The following is a 16,984-nucleotide window of genomic DNA, read 5'->3' as shown; positions in this document are numbered from 1 at the left end:
CATCACTCCAAACCCAACCGATAACAAGCGAGCCCATCACTCCAAACCCAACTGATAACACGCGAGCCCAAGACGCCAAACCCAAATGATAACACGCGAGCCCATCACTCCAAACCCAACAGATAACCCACGAGCCCATCACTCCAAGCCCAACCGATAAGGAGCGAGCCCATCACTCCAAACCCAGCCGATAACGCACGAGCCCAACACTCGAAAACCAGCCGATAACGCGCGAGACCAACACTCGAAACCCAGACAACAACGCGTGAGTCCATCACTCCAAAGCCAGCCGACAAAGAACGAGCCCATCACTCCAAACCCAGCCGATAACACGCGAGCCCATCACTCCAAACCCAGCCGATAACAGACGAGCCCATCAATCGAAACGCAACCGATAACACGCGAGCCCATCACTCCAAACTCAGCCGAAAACGCGCGAGCCCATCACTCCAAAACCTACCGATAACAAGCGAGCCCATCACTCCAAACTCAGCTGATAACACGCAAGCCCATCATGCCAAAACTAGCCGATAATGAGCAAGCCTAACACTGCAATCGCAACCGATAACACGCGAGCCCAGCACTCCAAACCCAGCCAATAACACGTGAGCCTAACACTACAAACCCAACCAATAACACACGAGCCCATCACTCCAAACTCAGCCGAAAACGCGCGAGCCCATCACTCCAAAACCTACCGATAACAAGCGAGCCCATCACTCCAAACCCAACCAATAACACGCGAGCCCAACACTCCAAAACCAATCGATAACACGTGAGCCCCAACATGCCAAACCCAGCCGATAGCACGCGAGGCCATCACTCCAAACCCAGCCGATAACACGCGAGGCCATCACTCCAAACCCGGCCGATAACACGCAAGGCCATCACTCCATACCCAATCGATAACACGCGAGCCCGTCACTCCAATCCGAACCGATAACGAGCGAGCCCAACACTCCAAACCCAGCCGATAACGAGCGAGCCCAACACTCCAAACCCAGCCGAAAAAGTGCGCGCCCATCACTCCAAACCCAACCGATAACGCGTGTACCCATCACTCCAAATCCAACCGTTAACATGCGAGGCCATCGCTTCAAATACAATCGATAACACGCGAGCCCAACACTCCAAACCCAGCCGATAACAGACGAGCCCATCACTCGAAATGCAACCGATAACACGTGAGCCCATCACTCCAAACTCAGCCGAAAACGCATGAGCCCATCACTCCAAACTCAGCCGAAAACGCGCGAGCCCATCACTCCAAAACCTACCGATAACAAGCGAGCCCATCACTCCAAACCCAACCAATAACACGCGAGCCCAACACTCCAAAACCAATCGATAACACGTGAGCCCAATATGCCAAACCCAGCCGATAGCACGCGAGGCCATCACTCCAAACCCAACCGATAACACGCGAGGCCAACACCTCAAACCCAACTGATAACACACGAGCCCAGCACTCCAAACCCAGCCGATTGCACGCGAGCCCATCACTCCAAACCCGGCCGATAACACGCGAGGCCATCACTCCAATCCGAACCGATAACGAGCGAGCCCAACACTCCAAACCCAGCCGATAGCACGCGAGCCCATCACTCAAAACCCAGCCGATAACACGGGAGCCCATCCTCCAAACCCAGCCGATAACACGCGAGCCCATCACTCCAAACACGCCCAATAACGCGCGAGCCCATCACTCCAAACCCAGCCGACAAAGTGCGCGCCCATCACTCCAAATCCAACCGTTAACATGCGAGGCCATCGCTTCAAATACAATCGATAACACGCGAGCCCATCACTCCAAACCCAGCCGATAACAGACGAGCCCATCACTCGAAATGCAACCGATAACACGCGAGCCCATCACTCCAAACTCAGCCGAAAACGCGTGAGCCCATCACTCCAAACTCAGCCGAAAACGCGTGAACCCATCACTCCAAACCCTACTGATAACAAGCGAGCCCAACATAACAAACCCAATCGAAAACACGTGAGCCCAACATTCCAAACCCAGCCGATAGCACGCGAGCCCATCACTCGAAACCCAGCCGATAACACGCAAGCCCACACTCCAAACACGCCCAAATAACGCGCGAGCCCATCACTCCAAACCCCGCCGATAACACGCGAGCCCATCACTCCAAACACAGCCGACAATGCGCATGCCCATCACTCCAAACCCAACCGATAACACGTCAGCCCAACACCACAAATCCAGCCGACAACGCGCGAGCCCAACACCCCAAACCCAGCCGACAACCCGTCAGCCCATCACTACAAACCCAGTCGATACGAGCGGGCACATCCCTCTAAACCCAACCCACAACACATGAGGCCAACACTCCAAACCCAACTGATAACACATGAGCCCAGCACTCCAAACCCAACCAATAACCCAATAACGCGTTTGCCCATCTCGCCAAACACAACCATTAACGTGCAAGGCCAACACTCCAAATCCAACTGATAACACATGAGCCCAACACTCCAAACACGCCCAATAACGCACGAGCCCATCACTCTAAACCCAACCGCTAACACGTGTGCCCATCACTCCAAACCCAACCGTTAACATGCGAGGCCATCGCTTCAAATACAACCGATAACACGCGAGCCCAACACTCCAAACCCAACCGATAACACGCGAGCCCAACACTCCAAACCCAACCGATAACACGCGAGCCCATCACTCCGAACCCAACCGATAACATGCGAGCCCAACACTGCAAACCGAACCGATAACACGTGAGCCCATCACTCCAAACCCAGCTGAAAATGAGCGAGCCAATCACTCCAAATCCAACCGATAATGAGCGAGCCCATCACTCCAACCCCAGCCGATAACACGCCAGCCCAACACCACAAATCCAGTCGACAACGCGCGAGCCCAACACCCCAAACCCAGCCGACAACCCGTCAGCCCATCACTACAAACCCAGTCGATAACGAGCGGGCACATCCCTCTAAACCCAACCCACAACACACGAGGCCAACACTCCAAACCCAACTGATAACACACGAGCCCAGCACTCCAAACACAACCAATAATATGCAAGCCGAACACTCCAAACCCAGCTGATAACGAGCGAGCCCATCACTCCAAATCCAACCGATAATACGCGAGCCCATCACTGCAAACGCAGCCGATAACACGTGAGCCCATTGCTCCAAACCGAGCCGATAACGAGCGAGCCCAACATTCCAAACCCAACCGATAACGAGCGAGCCCAGCACTCCAAACCCAGCCGACAATGCGTGAATCAATCACTCTAAACCCAACCGATAACACGCGAGCCCAACACGCCAAACCCAGCCGATAACACACGAGCCCAACACGCCAAACCCAAATGATAACACGTGAGCCCATCATTCCAAACCCAACCAATAACGCGCGAGCCCATCAGTCCAAACCCAGCTGATAATACGCGAGCCCATCACTCTAAACCAAACCGATAACACACGAGCCCAACACGCCAAACCCAGCCGATAACATGCGAGCCCATCACACCGAACCCAACCGATAACAAGCGAGCAAATCACTACAAACCCAACAGATAATGCACGAGCCCATCACTCCAAACCCAGCCAATAATACGCAAGCCCAACACTGAAAACACAACCGATAACACGTGAGCCCATCACTCCAAACCCAGCCGATAACGTGTGAGCCCATCACTCCAAACCCAGCTGATAATACACGAGACCATCACTCCAAACCAAACCGATAACATGCGAGCCCAACACTGCAAACCTAGCCGATAATGAGCAAGCATAACACGCCAAACCCAGCCGATAACATGCGAGCCCATCACTCCAAACCTAGCCGATAACGAGCAAGCCTAACATGCCAAACCCAGCCTATAACATGCGAGCACATCACTCCAAACCCAACCAATAACACTCGAGCCCAACACTCCAAACCAAGCCGATAACATGTGAGCCCATCTCTCCGAACCCAGACGATAATACGCGAGCCCAACACCACAAATCCAGCCGATAACGCGCGAGCCCAACACCCCAAACCCAGCCGACAACCCGTCAGCCCATCACTACAAACCCAGTCGATAACGAGCGGGCACATCCCTCTAAACCCAACCCACAACACACGAGGCCAACACTCCAAACCCAACTGATAACACACGAGCCCAGCACTCCAAACCCAACCAATAACGCGTTTGCCCATCTCTCCAAACCCAACCGTTAACGTGTGAGGCCAACTCTCCAAATCCAACCGATAACACATGAGCCCATCGCTCCAAACCCAGCCGATAACATGCGATGCCATCACTCCAAACCCAACCGATAACGAGCGAGCCCAACACTCCAAACCTAACCGATAACGAACGAGACCAACACTCCAAACTCAGCCGATAGCACGCGAGCCCATCACTCAAAACCAAGCCGATAACACGGGAGCCGAACTCTCCAAACACAGCTGATAACGAGCGAGCCCATCACTCCATATCCAACCGATAATACGCGAGCCCATCACTGCAAACCCAGCCAATAACATGCGAGCCCAACACTGAAAACCCAACTGATAACGAGCGAGCCCAACACTCCAAACCCAACCAATAACACTCGAGCCCAACACTCCAAACCCAGCCGATAACACACGAGCCCATCACTCCAAACCCAACTGATAACACGCGAGCCCAACACTCCAAACCCAGCCGAAAACACGCGAGTCCATCACTCCAAACCCAGCCGAAAACACGCGAGTACATCACTCCAAACCCAGCCGAAAACACGCGAGTCCATCACTCCAAACCCAGCCGAAAACACGCGAGTCCATCACTCCAAACCCAGCCGATAACATGCGAGCCCATCACTCCAAACCCAACCAATAACATGCGAGCCCATCACTCCAAACCCAGCTGATAACACACGAGCCCAACACTCCAAACCCAGCCGATAACACGCGAGCCCATCACTCCAAACCCAGCCGATAACACGCGAGCCCAACACCACATCCAGCCGATAACACGCGAGCCCATCACTCCAAACCCAGCCAATAACAAGGGAGCCCAACACTCCAAACCCAGCCGATAACCCGTGAGTGGCTGGAGAGAGCGGGGAAAAGTAAAGCTGCGAATGGAGAACCCGAGAGCATGAGTGGCGTGCAGGGTGTTGAAAGGTGCGTGTGAGCGCGTGGCAAGAAATGCGGGCAGGAGGCGAGGATCCCGGAAAACCCTGGCTTTAGAAAGTTATAACCAACTCACTCCTTACATCGATAGCAAAATACTGCGGATGTTGGAAATCCGAAATAACAATAGAAAATGCTGGAAAAACTCAGCAGGTCAGGCAACATCCGTGGACAGAAATTTGAGTTGACGTTTCGGGTCGAACCCTTCTTCAAAACTGGAAAGAAAAGATGGATCGGAGGCAGGGCTGCGATCGGACAAAAGAATAAAAGAAACAAAAGAAGTAAAAAAGAGACAATGAAAGGTGTTAGAAGCTAGACGAGATGGTAATAGGCTGAGATTGGGTGTAAAGTGTACTGGCAGGGCAAGGGATAGCTGCCAGGTGTGAGAGCGAAACAAAAGGAAAGGGGGGGGGGGGAAAGGAGTGGAAAAATTACAAGAAAAAATGAAATAGGGGCCGAGGTTATGATCTGAAATTGTTGAACTCGATATTGAGTTCAGAGTCCTGATATTGAGTTCAGGGCTGCAGAGTGCCTAATCGGAAGATGAGGTGCTGTTCCTCGAGTTTACGTTGAGCTTCCGTGGAACAATACAAGAGGCCAAGGACGGTGAGGTCCGAGTGGGAATGGAGGGTTGAATTAAAATGACAGGCAACCGGAAGCTTGGGGTCACCCTTACGGACTGAACGGAGGTGTTCCGCAAAGCGGTCACCCAATCTGCGTTTGGTCTCCCCAATGTAGAGGAGACCGCAGCGTGAGCAGCGAATACAGTATACTAGATTGCGAGAAGTACAAGTAAATCGCTGTTTCACCTTCTGTTTAAGGCGGCTTTGCTATGTCGCTGTCCACTAGAAGTTCAGCCACGCCACCAGAAAAGCTCTCTGTGACAAAGTCAGGCCTCGCTGTCCTCGCTGAAATGGAAAAGTGCACCTAAGTGTTTTAAAGAACTTGAATTCTGCACGATTCGGTTCTGGGCTTGTCTAATTTAATGGCAGCGTTATCATTTCAGTAAGGTAAAAGTCTATTAAAAGTTCAGCATAGTACAGAAGGATGTTGTAAAATGCCCTTAACATATGAATATATTTCTGTAGGGTTGCTGTTTGCAGAAGTACAATTGCGAAGTATTGACTCCTTATATAAATCAAGAAATAAATTATAATTAAAGCATTTTTGTATTGTATGCAAATAGAGCGCCAGTCTATTTCATTACACAACAGTGGGCAATTTCCAAACCTTTGGGGATACTTTGTGAAAACTTATTTTAAAAAAGTGTATTATGGCTCGTCATTTATAAAAGTAATATTTTGGAGTGTTTCCAATGCACTTGCACCCGTTATTTGGTGTATACATCAATATCTGAATCATTCTCTAATAACGTGACTGTTTTATGTGCTTCAATTACCACCAGGGTAGAAAATAACACACAGGCAGGGGGTCCTGCTGCTTAAACAAAACAGATGATAATTTCATGCCAGGTTTTCATGCCCTTTGATAATACACATTAAACACATAGATGTAAAGGGGCAATTAGGGAGCGGGAGTCCCTGGAGCAGGTATTCTTGCTCTACTTTGCTTCAGAGTCAGTTCAGGCCTTGATTTACAGTCCACAACTTTAAGTTGATGCAAAACCGAAATGGCTTTGTGTGAACGCTAACCTGAATATGAATGCACTACAAACGTCTGTAAGGATGGTAACCACAAGTGGATACAATATTCCACATTTGACCTCCCTAATTTTATTTTGTACCATCACAATTCTCTCCCAGGACATATTCTATGGTTTACATATAAACCCAACACACCAGAACCAAAACCTCGTGTGCTTGCTATCTCAGCGTTTACGCTTGTACCACTATGAGTTAATCTTGGCTGCCTGCCTACCGCAACCCCAACCCTGCTGGGAAATCAGGTCTCAGGCTGCCCAGGCCTGGGCGGAGGAGGGTGGAGTGAAGGTGGTTAGGTCGCTTCTCCAGAAATGGTATCACAGAAGGCAGTTGAGGCCAATTTATTAAATATATTCAAGAAGGAGTTAGATATATTTCTTAAAGCTAAAGGGGTCAAGGGGTATGGGGAGAAAGCAGGGACAGGGTGTAGTGTATGTAACTATTCTACCTTTAAGAGAACTACTGTATGTAACCGTCCACCTTTAAGAGAACTATTTTATGTGTGGCACTACTTTGCCTTGGCTGCTGTATACTGTAATACCAACGGTGACCACACCGGTATATAAGTGCGGTGTCAGGATTTATTGGGCAGATTCGCCCTGACCTTCGAATAGTAAAGTCCTGTTAAAGTTACTCTTGTAGTCTGTGTATTACTTCGCTATACAACCCACAGACTCTACAGTGGCGACGAGTTCGATCTTACCCTGCGTACAGCAATACGTCCGAAGCAGTTAACGAAGCGTCGAGAAGAGGCAACCGCCCTCGTCGTTCTGCTGAGAGAAAACTCGAGTCTGCACAGCAAGAAAGAAGGAAGACTTCAGACACGCAGCCTTCCATCAGCAACAGGCACGGATTGTCCCTTCTGCCACGGTGGTGCTTGAGCCGAGCAGCACGAGAAGCAAGTCGGCCATGGTGACTGTGAGTAAAGGGAAAATAAATAAAATCAACGAAGGAGAAGGGCGGTGAACTCGACCACGGTCGGGGGGGAAAGGAGCCGGACAGAAGTCGGGCCCAGAGGCGCTGAGACGGGGGCAGCGTGGAGCACGGAAGCCGCGGTACAAGCGGGCTGTGAGACGCAACGGCGTCGTGAGACAGCTGGACCGCGACCGGCGAAAAAAGCCGGCAGCGACCGGGGCCACGAAAAGCGGCGACCGGGATCGTAGGGCGCGGGAAGAGATAAAATAAATAAACCGCGGAGAACTCAGCCGCAGCCGGGGAGGGAAGCACCGGACTGCGAGAGGGCTGGGAGGCGCGATTGGGAGCCCGAGCGAGCGGGAGAGACAGAGCCCGAGCAAGGAAGGCCGAGCGAGAACCAGCCCAGCGGCTGAAACTGTTCGCCGCCAACGGGTTGTACCCAGCGCCGGTTGCCCTGCCGAGAGAAGGGAACGCGCTGAAGCCGACGCACAGGCTGCGAACCGCGAAAGCCAGCGGCCGTCGCCCGAGGGAAAGCTTACCCCTCCCGCCAGGGGAAGAAACGCGGGAAGCCGCCAGTAGGCGGGGAAGAAGACAGAAGCGGGAACCGCCATTTTGAAATTGGGCAGGGAAAGAAGATAAGCGCGGGAAACCGCCATCTTGGAAAAAGAAAAAAGAAAAAGTTAAAAAATATTGTTGTTGTTTCTCAGGAAGAGGCGAAGATGCCTAAGCGTAGTAACATCAACGGGTTCGATGCCGAGGTGGAAGATTGGCCCACGTATGTAGAACGCATCGAGATATATTGTACGGCCAATAAGTTAGCAAATTATGAAAAAGCTCTAACCTTACTAAACTTAATGGGTGCGAGAACATACGGGTTATTGAAGCATCTTCTATCACCAGCTAAACCGACAGATCAGTCTTTCGCTAATATTGTTGCTGTCCTGAAGGATCATTTTAACCCCGCACCGCTGATGTTAGCGGAACGATCTAAATTTTACGTGAGAATGCAACGAAAAGAGGAAAGCAACGCGGAGTACCTGGTTGAACTGCGGAGGCTAGCAAGATACTGCCAGTTTGGGGTAAATCTGCCAGAGACACTGAGAGACAAGTTCGTGTGCGGAATGTCGAAGGAAGGAACACAAAAACGACTGCTCGAAGAGAACGATCTTACACTTGATAAGGCTGTCCTTATTGCAGCATCGCACGAAGCCGCAGCGAGAGGCACGGCGGAAATGCAGCGGAAGACAGCGGTACTCAGAGTGGATCAAATGACTTCGAGTACAATGAAATGTTATCGTTGTGGGAAGACAACACACGACCAGAACCAATGCTGGGTTAAAAACCAGGAATGTAGGAAATGTGGCAAGCTTGGCCACATAGCTAAGGTATGCCGGGCAGGAAAGATGACCAGCAATAATAAGTCACCGCAGAAGAAGTACATAAAGGTACATGAGGTGACTGGGAAGAGTCCAGATAAACAGAATTCAGACGCAGACTCCAACAGCAAGGAACTGGGTAGTCTGAGGATTCACAATGTGAGTAAAGAAGCTGACCGACAAACTATCTGGATCACACTACAGATTGCAAAAGTCCAAGTGAAGATGGAAGTGGACACCGGATCAGTGCTGACGGTCATGAATAAGCATGATTACAAAAAGTTATTCAAACATATTCCCCCTACGGGATACGGAGATGGTATTGCAGACATACACGGGGCACAAAGTATACCCCATCGGAAAGATAGAAGTCAAGGTGAGATACAAGGACAAAGATCACCAAAGGATGGACATGTATGTGCTGCCCGAGGGAGGTCCACCACTTCTGGGACAGGAATGGATCAGGAAAATAAAGATAGACTGGCATTCGCTAAACACAATGACGGTAGATTCCGGAAAGGAAGAGGTCAAACCTGAACGGTTGTCCAGAATATTGGATGAAGCTAAAGAGGTATTCCAGCAAGGACTGGGAACACTGAGAGGAATTAAAGCAAAAATCAAGATTGCAGAACATGCAAGCCCAAAATTTTTCAAAGCCAGATCGGTACCTTACGCGATACGACCTGCTGTGGAGGCAGAACTGGAAGAGCTTGAACGTTCAGGGGTACTGTCTAAGGTGGACTGGAGTGAGTGGGCCACGCCCATTGTTCCCGTCATGAAGTCTTCATCAAGTAACAAGCCAGGGGGACTGGGAAAGGTCCGCATCTGCGGAGACTTCAAGATCACAGTTAATCCGATGCTTCACACGGTACAATACCCGCTTCCGCGGATTGAGGATATCTTTGCTTCATTGTCTGGCGGGCAACACTTCACCAAGATAGACCTGGCACAAGCATACTTACAAATGGAAGTCGAGGAAGAGTCGCGCCAGTATCTCACAATCAACACGCACAGAGGCTTGTATCGTTATAATAGACTGGTTTTTGGAGTAGCTTCGGCTCCAGCAATTTGGCAGAGGGCAATGGAGCAGGTCTTACAAGGTATTCCAAGCACGCAGTGTTACTTGGACAATATCCTGATTACGGGAGAAGACGAAGAGGAACACCTCACAAATTTGAAACGGGTGCTCACCAGGTTGAAGGAATATGGCCTTCGAATTAATCGCCAGAAATGTGAGTTCTTCCAGAAACGGATCTCGTACTGCGGTCATGTCATTGACCAAGAGGGGCTACACAAGTCGCCTGACAAAATAGAAGCTGTCGTGAAGGCCCCCGCTCCGGAGAACGTATCACAGTTGAGATCGTTTCTGGGGTTGATTAATTATTATCACAAGTTTTTGCCAAATTTATCCACGGTGTTGCATCCGCTGAATACTCTGTTGCGGAAAGAAGTGCCATGGAAGTGGAGCGAGTACTGTAAAAAGGCCTTTCGCAGAAGCAAGGCGTTGATTACCTCTGAGGAAGTGTTGGCTCATTTCAACCCAACGTTACCTCTTCGTCTAGCTTGTGATGCTTCCCCTTATGGAATTGGAGCAGTACTTTCACACAGGTTCCCAAATGGCTCGGAAAGGCCAGTCGCATTTGCGTCCCGATCATTGACCTCCGCTGAGCGAAATTACGCCCAGATAGATAGGGAGGCCCTCAGCCTTGTGTGGGGAGTAAAGAAATTCAATCATTACCTGCAGGGCAAGAAGTTCACATTACTGACAGACCACCAGCCGTTGGTGTCCATATTCAACCCTAACAAGGCCGTTTCCACTATGACAGCGCAAAGGTTACAGAGGTGGTCCGTGTTACTTGGGGCACACCAATATGACATCGAATACAAAAGCTCCAAACAGCATGGAAATGCTGATGGGTTATCGCGCCTACCGTTGCCGGTAGTTGAAGAGGCGGCTGCAGTGGACCCGGTAGAGATGTTCCACTCGTCCATAGTAGAATGTCTACCAGTGACAAATTCGATGATCGAGAATGAAACAAGGAATGACCCGACTCTCTCACGAGTCTACGATTTAACAGTGGAGGGATGGCCAGCACATGGCGAACCAACGCTGCCAGCATTTTCGCAAAGAAAAGAACAGCTGTCAGTGTGCCGAGGAACCTTGATGTGTGGATCGAGAGTGGTGATTCCACCCAAACTTCAGCATAAGGTGCTAAAGGAGCTTCACGAGGGGCATCTGGGTGGAGTGAAAATGAAGAACCTAGCAAGAGCGTTTGTGTGGTGGCCAGGTATTGATGGAGACATCGAAGAAATAACCAAGAGCTGTCTAGGATGCCAGAAGGTCCAAAACGCGCCACCACAAGCTCCTCTGCATCCATGGGAGTGGCCCTCATCTCCTTGGCAAAGGGTACACATTGACTTTGCTGGTCCATTTATGGACTCAATGTTTCTAATAGCTGTGGATGCACACTCCAAGTGGCCGGAGGTAATAAAGATGTCCTCCACCACCACGGAAAAAACCATCACAGTATTAAGGACCATGTTTGCCAGGAATGGGCTGCCAGAACAGGTCTGTTCTGATAATGGACCGCAATTTGTGTCCGAAGAATTCAGGAAATTCTTAAAAAGCAATGGGGTCAAGCACTACACGTCAGCCCCATACCATCCCGCCACCAATGGATTAGCTGAAAGGTTTGTCCAGACCTTCAAGAAGGCCATAAAGGCCATGGGTAATGAAAACATCAACTTACAACATAAAGTAGATAACTTCTTGTTGGCGTACAGGAATGCAACACATGCGGTCACAAATCAAACTCCCGCCATGATGTTTTTCAATAGAAGACTGAGATGCCGGCTGGATTTGATTAAGCCAAACGTCAGAAGGGACGTAGAGAACCGGCAATTCCAGGGCATGAATGAAAGGCCAACTAGATCTTTTCAGATAGGTCAACAAGTTTTGGCCCGGGACGACCGTACCGAGAAATGGCAGCCTGGAACTATTGTAAAAAGGCTAGGGCCGCTGCTGTATACAGTGGACATTGGTGACAGCATAATAAGGTGCCATGTTGACCAGATCATAGGGTCATCCACAAAGAGCCAACCTACTCCACAACCTTACACTGCTAATGTTGAAGCAGAGATACCCAGAACACCTACCTCCGATCTGGTGATACTGGAATCAGATGAACCTGACACTGTCCTTCAAGCCGACTCGACCTTACCAGAAGAACCTACTACCCCGCCGAAAACTACTACACCACTGAGGCGTTATCCGGATAGAGTCAGGAAACCTCCAGAGAGACTGAATCTGTGAACTGTTTTGCATAAAGTTGTATATATGTTATGATGTTATGTTAATGGGGAATAAGTATGTTGTAAGCTAAAAAGGGAGGATTGTAGTGTATGTAACTATTCTACCTTTAAGAGAACTACTGTATGTAACCGTCCACCTTTAAGAGAACTATTTTATGTGTGGCACTACTTTGCCTTGGCTGCTGTATACTGTAATACCAACGGTGACCACACCGGTATATAAGTGCGGTGTCAGGATTTATTGGGCAGATTCGCCCTGACCTTCGAATAGTAAAGTCCTGTTAAAGTTACTCTTGTAGTCTGTGTATTACTTCACTATACAACCCACAGACTTTACACAGGGCACTGAATTTGGATGATCAGCCATGATCTCATTAAATGGCGGAGTAGGCTCGAGGGGCTGAATGGCCTACTCCTGCTCCTATCTTCTATGTTTCTATATTTGGCCCCAGCAGTCTTCTGTATAAGGAGTTCACGGTTACATGATTAAGAGAAAGATGCAACTTATCATCTTTGGGGGTCCAGGCCAGAATCGTGGCCTGAACCACCTGCCTCCCCTTTGGGGCTTATTCCCATCCTACACAATGCCATTAAACCTTTTTTTCAATCCATGTTCCTGCCTCTAAACTTACGCCGGGTCAGTGTAAAGCCAAGGACGCAGGAATGCCCAGCAGAGGGAGATCGTGCCGAGCGCCACCCTCTGTCACAGTGGCCTTGTTTGGGGTGGGCGGAGGGGTTGAGGTGGATCCAGAACCTGCCGTATCCGAATTCCTGGCAGAGTTTGTGCCCATAGAAACACAGGAACAGGAGAAGGCCATTCTACTCCTCAGGCCCACGCTGTCATTCAGTTAGATCACGGCTGATCTGTATCTCAACTCCATTTGCTCGCCTTCGCTCTACATCCCTTGATACCTTTACCCAACATAAATTGATCAATCTCAGTCTTGAAAGCTTCAATTTGACCCTCATCATCCACAGCCTGATGGGGCAGAGAATACCAGGGGGGAACAATTGGGTGGCGCCCCTTTTGGGGCGTTAATGTAGCCCCCCCTCTCTGTCTAATATCGCCCAACCAATTTTCAACCCAAGTCATAAGGCTACCTCCAATTCCGTGCACTCTCATTTTTGCTAATCTTTTATTTGGAACCTTAGTGAATGCCTCTGGGTGTCCATATAGATAACACCTATAGATACTCCTTTGTCTACCTTATTAGTGACCTCTTCAAAAAATTAAACTAGATTAGTCAGACATGACTTACCTTTAACAAAGTTATACTGGCTCTCTCTGATTAGTTCATATTTTCTCAAGTGCTCAGTCACTCTATCCTTAATGACAATAAGTTCCTCCCCTTGATTTATTTTTAGTTTCCCTTCTATCACTGATATTTTATTCTCTTCCTCTACTGTGAAAACGGATACAAAGTATTTTTTTAATAAATCTGCCCTTACTTTGTTGTTTATTACCACGTCAGTCTTTAATGGGCACACATCTACCTTAGCCACTTTCTTACTCTTAATGGGATAGAGTTTCTGTTTGGGCACAATTGGCAAATTGGGCGCAAATTGCATTTAAAATTCCACTGGTTTGGTTACAGTTCAAGTTTCCGCTAAAATGTATTTGCATAATTACAAACATAAAATCTTCCATGAACCAGAGCACTCGGTCTGTGTAATAGAACATAATTGGTTATTTTTGTTTCTTTGCATTAAAAAAGATTCATTGCTTTATTTAAGAGTGATAACCTGGTAACAGTTTTATTAATACAGCTGAAAATGGGTTTATCACAAAAAGTAAGCATTTTTAATAAGTGTCTACCTCCACCTGCGAGTAACCTGATTTTAAAGTGCTGAATATTACTTAAACAAAACTATACTGAACCATTTACTAGTTTCATTGGTGTACACTAATCAGTTTCTTAGTAAATTGATATTTTTTAATATGTAAAAACTTTTAAAAGGCGCCTACTACTGCCTGTGTGCCTAAGAAAACAAATTCAATTCGAAGACCCTGCTCAAACGGCCGCAAATGGGCACTATCGGCGGAAACTCGCCATTCTCGTTATTTCGATTTGGGGGCGTGGCCAGTTTTGGGGGTGGGACCAGCTTCAGGCAAAATGATTTTTAAACCAGCGTTAAAGATCGCAGAAACGCAATTTACTTCTAACTTAACTTATGCTTGAGTTTGCGTTGGATCGGCCGACTTCACCCCGATTCTGCTGATAAAACTAACGGAAGCTCTACGCCAATATATTTATAAAATCTTTTACAATTAGCCTTTATATTACTTGCAAGTTTTTCTTGTATTCCTTTTTGCAGCTCTTAATATTTTCATTGTGTCCCTTTGTTTCTCCTATTTCTCATCTACATGCTGCCCCTCGGGGATATCATTCGAAAACACAACGTCAGGTTCCACATGTACGCTGCCGACACCCTGATCTCCTTCACCATCACCACTTCTCTCGATCCCTCCACTGCCTCTGATTTGTCAGACTGCTTGTCCAACATCCAGTATTGGATGAGCAGAAATTTTCTCCAATTAAATATTGGGAAGGCCGAAGCCATTGTCTTCGGTGCCCGCCACAAACTCCGTTCCCTAGCCACCGACTCCATCCTTCTCCCTGGCCACTGTCTGAGGCTGAACCAGACTGTTCACAATCTTGGTGTTGTATTTGACCCCGAGATGAGCTTCCGACCACATATCCTCGCCATCACTAAGACTGCCTATTTCCACCTCCGTAACATCACCCGTCTCTGCCCTTGCCTCATCTGCTGCTGCTGAAACTCTCAGCCATGCCTTTGTTACCTCGAGACTGGATTTTTCCAATGCACACCTGGCTGACCTCCCATCTTGCACCCTCCATAAACTTGAGCTCATCCAAAACTTTGCTGCCCGTATCCTAACTTTTACCTTTCACCAAGTCCCGTTCACCCATCACCCCCGTGTTCGCTGACCTACATTGGCTCCTGGTTAAGCAACGCCTCGATTTCAAAATTCTCATCCATGTTTTCAAATCCCTCCATGGCCTCACCCTTCCCTCTCTCTCTAACCTCCTCCAGTTTAATAACCCTCCGAGATATTTGCGCTCCTCCAATTCTGGCCTCTTGCGCATCCCCATTTTTAATCACTTCACCATTGGTGGCTGTGCCTTCAGCTGCCGAGGCCCTAAGCTCTGGGATTCCCGCCCTAAACCTCTCTACCTTTCTTAGGATGCTCCTTAAATATTCAAAGATACTTCTTTGAATAAGTTTTTGGTATCTGCCCTAATATCTCCTTATTTTTTTATTCATTCACGGGATATGGCAAGGCCAGCATTTATTGCCCATCCCTAATTGCCCTCAGAGAAGGAAGTGATAAGCCACCTTCTTAAACTGCTGCAGTCCGCGTGGTGAACTCTTTTTTCATAACAGTTTGGTTCAACTGAGTGGTTTGCTTGGCCATTTCAGAGGACAGTTAACTACATTGCTGTGGGTCTGGAGTCACATATAGGCCAGACCAGGTAAGGACAGCAGATTTCCTTCCCTGAAGGACATTAGTGAGATGGGTTTTCATGACAAACCATTACTAATACTAGCTTTTTTTATATTCCAGATTTGTTTAACTAACTGAATTTAAACCCCCCAGCTACCGTGATGGGAATTGAACTCATGTCTCTGGATTATTAATCCAGGCCTCTGGATTACTAGTCCAATAACATAACCACAATGCTAACATACCTTATGTGACTCGGTGTCAAATTTTGATTGATAACACTCCTGTGAAGCGCCTTAGGACGTTTTACTACATTAAAGGCGCTATATAAATGCAAGTTGTTGTTGTTGTTGCTGTTGTTTTCTATCTTTCTCCCAGTCCTCTGGATAACCACTTTTCTTGGCATTTGTGTAAGTCACTTCCTTCATACCACATCTTACCTCAAGTGTTGACCATGGTTGTTTGATTGTACAAGTGGAAATTTTGATCTTTATGGGGTATGTATTGGTCTTGTATTGTACTAAATACTTTGAATACCTCCCACTGTTTTTCTGTAGGTTTACCTGTTCACAGCTCAGCCCAGTTTAACGTGCTCAGCTTCCTTCAAAGTCAACTTTACATAAGTTTAAAACCTTGGTTAGTGTGTGATCTTTCTCCTTCTGAAACTTAGGCTGCGATGCTTCTTACCTTGTCGGGTCCGAGACGGGCGAGGTCGGTGGCAGGTCGTGGCCCCGCTGCTGACTCCATCCCGGCCTCCGACATGACTTTCCCCTGATTGGGCTAGTTAAACCCACTCAGCGTGTTTCCTGGTCCAGTTGAAGGAAGTGGGACTGATGACCATCATTAATGTCACGTCATCAGCTGGTTTCCTTAAAGGGACCATACACAAATTTACTTTGACATTTGTGCTGTCAGTGTTCTACAGCATTGAGGAGGTGCTGCTAACACTGACAAGTAGTGCACAGAGGTGCATGGCTGCACCCAGGCTCTCCCATGACTCCCTCCATATCCTTCCAATGGGCAGAAGAGACCTCCCTAGGAGACCAACGCAGCCCGGTTGCACATTGCACAGGAGGACACAAGCAGGGATGTCATC

At 48.5% G+C, this 16,984-nt stretch overlaps 1 pseudogene; it reads right to left on the bottom strand.

The window, feature by feature from the left end:
• The window catches only part of LOC147107427 (PHD finger protein 23A-like), a 36,212-nt pseudogene extending 19,577 nt beyond the window's left edge, over positions 1 to 16,635 (bottom strand).
• Between the last annotated feature and the right edge of the window lie 349 nt (positions 16,636 to 16,984).

Source organism: Somniosus microcephalus, chromosome 14 (genome assembly GCF_052327205.1).
Source record: "Somniosus microcephalus isolate GS21.2 chromosome 14, FLI_Smic_1.0, whole genome shotgun sequence".
Taxonomy (NCBI): domain Eukaryota; kingdom Metazoa; phylum Chordata; class Chondrichthyes; order Squaliformes; family Somniosidae; genus Somniosus; species Somniosus microcephalus.
The sequence above is the reverse complement of the archived record's forward strand: the minus strand, read 5'-3'. Positions and strand labels throughout refer to the sequence as shown.